We start from the raw sequence: 6000 nt of genomic DNA, 5'->3' as shown, positions 1-6000 counted from the left end.
TCTCCAACGCAACTTCCTCCATGTCTCCTCCATCTCCAACGCAACTTCCTTCACGTCTCCTCCATCTCCATCGCAACTTCCTCCACGTCTCCTCCATCTCCAACGCAACTTCCTCCACGTCTCCTCCATCTCCAACGCAACATCCTCCACGTCTCCTCCGTCTCCAACACAACTTCCTCCCTGTCTCCTCCATCTCCAACACAACTTCCTCCCTGTCTCCTCCATCTCCAACGCAACTTCCTCCACGTCTCCTCTATCCCTATCATAACTTCCTCCACGTCTCCTCCATCTCCAACGCAACCTCCTCCACGTCTCCTCCATCTCCAACGCAGCTTCCTCCATATCCCCTCCATCTCACTCCTCCATTTTACCTTCCCCACTTCCTTCCTTGTCTCCCCTCTCCTCTCTTTCTCTCTCAACCAAGTCTATTCGTTGACATACTTTGATAGATCCTCTTTTTCGCAAACTTTGACGACTTTATTCAGGTTGATGACGAAATTGAAGATGAAGTAGTTTTGACCTCCAAGCACTCTGTTCTTCTTTTCCTCCCTCCTTTTCTCTCCTCTTCCATCCTCCTCCCTCTCCCCACCTCCATTTACTTCCTCCATCATCATCATCCTTCCTCCATCTTCATCCTCCATTCTCTCGCCTCCATCCTCCCTCCTCCTCCCATTTCCTCTCTCCTCCTCACCTTTTCCTCCTCACTCTTTCCTCCTTTTTCCTTCCTTTTCCTCCTCCCTCCTCCTCCTCCTCCCTACTACTACTCTCTCCTCCCCCTCTTCTCTCCTCCCTCCTCCATTCCCTCCTCCTCCCCCCTACTACTACTCTCTCCTCCCACCTTCTCATCTCTCCTCCCCCCTGTTTCTCCCTCCTCTCCTCCCTCCTGTTCCACCCTCTTTCTCCCCCTTCCTCCATCCCCCTCCTTCCTCCTTCTCCCTCTCCTTCCCCGTTTCCTTTCTTCCTTCCATCCTTCCTTCCTTAGTTTCTCCATTCTGGTGCCGCCCCCTCGCTCTATTTCCAATTCTCTAATCCTCCATTTCCTTCTAGTTCACCTCCATATCAAAAGTCTTCTTACACTCGTTATCCCCTCCATCTTCTCGCCCTTCCCCTCCATCTTTTAATCTTCACACCTCCATTTCCAAATCCTTTAACCTCCATTTCTCAAGTTTTCTCTGCTAACTTGTCTCTTCAATTTTTCCATCACGTCTTCCTTTCTTCCCTTCATTCTTAGAAATTCCAAGTGTGTGTGTGTGTGTGTATTTATACTATATATATATATATATATATATATATATATACATTGATAAGTATTTTAGACAAATGATTTGGATGATGGAAAACATAAACACAGGGGAAGGCTCGGAACCCTAAACACTAACGTTTCGTTCGCGTAGAACTTCTTCAGAGAGTGTTCGGAAAACTGTAATTGAAGTTTATGTACTAGCCTTATCTTGTCGGATACTTGGGAAAGGTCGTTTTTCCGGCGTGTTCTAGAATTGAAATACTAGTTTGTTTAGCTAAATTCATAAACCATCCTCGATGGTTCGATGAATTCTTAGTTGAAATATATGCTGATTCTACAATTCTTCTAGTGAATTTATTAAAACCTTTATGTAGCACTTCAGTTCCTCTCCATTTTGGCAAATGGTCGAATTTTTCCGCATGAACTACTAAAGAATTAGACGTCCTATGTGCTTTTATGTCGTTTTTATGCTCATAAATTCTTTTATCTAATCCCCTTGATGACTCGCCATAATATGCCATTGAGCAACTATTGCACGGGATTTTGTATACGACACGGTTTTCGGAATTGGTTCTCTTTCCGGAAGTCTTGACCAAATCACCTATCCTCTTATTAGTTATTTTAGCTATGTTTATATCTGTTTTTGTTAAATATTTGTCTATTGGTAAAGTTTCTGAGCCAGGCACTGATACAAAATTGGTGTTTAACTCGTCAATAGTATTTTTATCATTTCTCTTTCTTTCCACGATTATAAATATTTATTGTTTTTCTTTTTGTTCTCCTCAACATTCCCTCTGGGTATCCAAGTTTGTCAAAGTTTTTCATAATATAATCAAATTCGTCTTCTAGGTATTCTTTGCTACAGATTCGTAGTGCCCTGAGAAAAAAGCCTATTAATATACCACTCTTTATCCTATCATCATGTGCGGAGAAGTAATGTACCAAATCCTCTTTGTTTCCTTTCTGTATACTGAGAAAGTCACAGTTTTTCCTACTCGTCGTATTAATGTATCGAGGAAGGGCAATTGTCCATTTTGTTCCTCTTCTACGGTGAACTGAATATCGCTGTTGACCGCGTTAAGCATTCTCACTTTATTATTTACATTGGTGTTTTCGGGGATGATAGCGAGGACGTCGTCTACATATCTAAAACAGTGTGATCCCCTACCATTAATTCTGATAAAGTTTTCCTTTTCCAGTAACGCCATATATAGAGAGGCACTTAAAGGACTACCCTTAGCGAGACCTCTGTGTTGTTCATACTCGTCACCATTAAAAGTAAACGCACCGAAATTTACGCATAAATCTATCAATTCTATATAATCTTGTTTTCTTACGGGTAGGTTATTATCGTTCATATCTTTTATTACACTCTTTACTGCCTCTAACGCACCGTCAGTGGAAACATTTGTAAATAAAGTGTTTCCACTGACGGTGCGTTAGAGGCAGTAAAGAGTGTAATAAAATATATGAACGATGCTGACCTACCCGTAAGAAAACAAGATTATATAGAATTGATAGATTTATGCGTAAATTTCGGTGCGTTTACTTTTAATGGTGACGAGTATGAACAACACAGAGGTCTCGCTAAGGGTAGTCCTTTGAGTGCAGTGATGGCCTCTCTATATATGGAGTTACTGGAAAAAGAAAACTTTATCAGAATTAATGGTAGGGGATCACACTGTTTTAGATATGTAGATGACGTCCTCGCTATCATCCCCGAAAACACCAATGTAAATAATAAAGTGAGAATGTTTAACGCGGTCAACAGCGATAATCAGTTCACCGTGGAAGAGGAACAAAATGGACAATTGCCCTTCCTCGATACATCAATACGACGAGTAGGAAAAACTGTGACTTTCTCAGTATACAGAAAGGAAACAAAAAGGATTTGGTACATTACTTCTCCGCACATGATGATAGGATAAAGAGTGGTATAGTAGGTTTTTTTTCTCAGGGCACTACGAATCTGTAGCAAAGAATACCTAGAAGACGAATTTGATTATATTATGGAAACCTTTGACAAACTTGGATACCCAGAGGGAATGTTGAGGTGAACAAAAAGAAAAACAATAAATATTTATAATCGTGGAAAGAAAGAGAAATTATAAAAATACTACCAATTTTGTATCAGTACCTGGCTCAGAAACTTTACCAATAATAGACAAATATTAAAAAAAAAAAAAAAAAAAAAAAAAAAAAAAAAAAAAAAAATAGGTATAAACATAGCTAAAATAACTAATAAGAGGATAGGTGATTTGGTAAAGACTACCGAAAAGAGAACCAATTCCGAAAACCGTGTCGTATTCAAAATCCCGTGCAATAGTTGCTCAATGGCATATTATGGCGAGTCATCAAGGGGATTAGATAAAAGAATTTATGAGCATAAAAACGACATAAAAGCACATAGGACATTAATTCTTTTTTAGTTCGTGTGGAAAAATTCGATCATTTACCAAACTGTAGAGGAACTGAAGTGCTACATAAAGGTTTTGATAAATTCACTAGAAGAATTGTAGAATCAGCATATGTTTCAACTAAGAATTCATCGAACCATCGGGGAGGGTTTATGAATTTAGCTAAACAAACTAGTATTTCAATTCTAGAACACTCCAGAAAAATGACCTTTCCCAAGTATCCGACAAGATGATTAAGTTTAGTACATAAACTTCAATTACATTTTTCTGTGCACTCTCTGAAGAAGTTCTACGCGAACGAAACGTTAGAGTGTTTAGGGTTCCGAGCCTTCCCCTGCGTTTATGTTCTGCATCATCCAAATCACACACACACACATATATATATATATATATGTATATATATATATATATATATATAATATAAAATGTGTGTGTGTGTGTGTGTGTGTGTATACATATATTTCCACCTACTTTTATTGTCATCCCTTTCCCCCCTTGTCCTCCTTCCTTTTGTCACCCCTTCCCCTTGTCCCCCTTTCCCTTGTCTTCCCTTCCCACTCGTTTTCCCTCTCCCCCAGTTCCTTTCCCCATACCCGTTTCCTCCATCCCCTTGTATCTCCCCTTGCCCTCTTTTCCCTTAATGCTTTTTTTTTTTCTCCCATCGTCCCTCCCACCTTCCCTCCATTCTTCCATCTTCCATTTACCCCCTTCCACCCTCCCTTTACCCCCTTCCACCCTCCCTTTACCTCCTTCCATCCTTCCTTTACTCCCTTCCATTCTCATTTTACTTCCTTCACTCCCTTTCATCCTCCCTTTACCCCCTTCCACACTCCCTTTACCCCCTTCCACACTCCCTTTACCCTCTTCCACACTCCCTTTACCCCCTTCCACACTCCCTTTACTCCCTTCCACACTCCCTTTACTCCCTTCCACACTCCCTTTACCCACTTCCACACTCCCTTTACCCACTTCCATCCTCCCTTTACCCCCTACCATACTCCCTTTACCCCCTTCCATACTACCTTTACCCCTTTCCATACTCCCTTTACCCCTTTCCATCCTCCCTTTACCCCCTTCCATCCTCCCTTTACACCCTTCCATACTACCTTTACCCCTTTCCATACTCCCTTTACCCCTTTCCATCCTCCCTTTACCCTCTTCCATTTTCTGTTTCTCCCTTTCCATCCTTCCGTTACCCCCTTCCATCCTCCCTTTACCACCTTCCAGCCTCCCTTTCCCCTTCCACCCTCCCTTTATCCCCTTCCATCCTCCCTTTAACTCTTTCCATCCTCCCTTTATCCTTTTCTATCCTCCCTTTACCCCTTCCATCCTTTTAACCCCTTCCATCCTCCCTTTAACCCATTCCTTCGCAACCACACAACTTAGTCTCCCCCACTTTGTCCACTTCATCGCGTTTAGCTAGATCGTTTAGAAAAAATTTCGTTCGTAGGCTGCCATTGCCATAACACATTACTTTCACGGCACATTTCGTTTCCCCCTGCCTGTCATTTTTCCCCCTGTCCGTCATTTCCCCTTGCCTGTTATTCTACCCTGCCCGTCATTTTTCTTTACCCGTCTTTTTTCCCTGACCGTCATTATCTCCTGCCCGTCATTTCCCTCTGCCCGTCATCTCCCCTTGCCCGTCATTTTTCCCTGACCGTCATTATCTCCTGCCCGCCATTTCCCTCTGTCCGTCATTTCCCTCTGCCCTTCATCTCCCCCTGCCCGTCATCTCCCCCTGAACGTCTTTCCCCTTGCCCGTCATTTTCCATGGGATTGTTCATCTTACCCATGATTTGATTTACCTATCATTTTCCTTGCCTCTCATTTCCCTTACCTATTCTGTGTTCATCGTTCCTCTTCCCTAGCATTCTTTTCTTTTACCTAATACCACCCCATCATTCCCACCCATAATTCTCCGTCACACACTTCCTCCCCATTTAAATCTCCACTTCTCCCCATCCCTCTCCCCCCCATCCTTCCGTCTTCCCCCTCTACCACTCCCCTCCTCCCCCCTCGGTTTCTCCCTTCCGCCTCCCCTTCCCCCCTCCGCCTCCTCTTCTCCCTCTGCCTCCCCTTCCCACACCGCCTACCCCTCACCCCTCCCCTTCCTCCCTCCGCCTTCCCTTCCCCCCGCCTACCCCTCCCTCTCCCCTTCCCCCTCCGCCTCCCCTTCTCCCTTCCGCCTCCCCTTCACCCTCCGCCTCCCCTTCCCCCATCGCCTACCCCTCCGCCTCCCCTTCCCCCACCGCCTACCCCTCCCCTTCCCCCACCGCCTACCCCTCCCCTTCCCCCATCCGCCTCCCCTTCCCCCCTCCGCCTCCCCTTCCCCCTCCGCCT

The sequence above is a fragment of the Oratosquilla oratoria genome, chromosome 11 (genome assembly GCF_046742065.1).
Source record: "Oratosquilla oratoria isolate Oo_2021 chromosome 11, ASM4674206v1, whole genome shotgun sequence".
In the NCBI taxonomy this organism is placed as follows: Eukaryota; Metazoa; Arthropoda; class Malacostraca; order Stomatopoda; family Squillidae; genus Oratosquilla; species Oratosquilla oratoria.
This window is presented reverse-complemented; position numbering follows the sequence as displayed.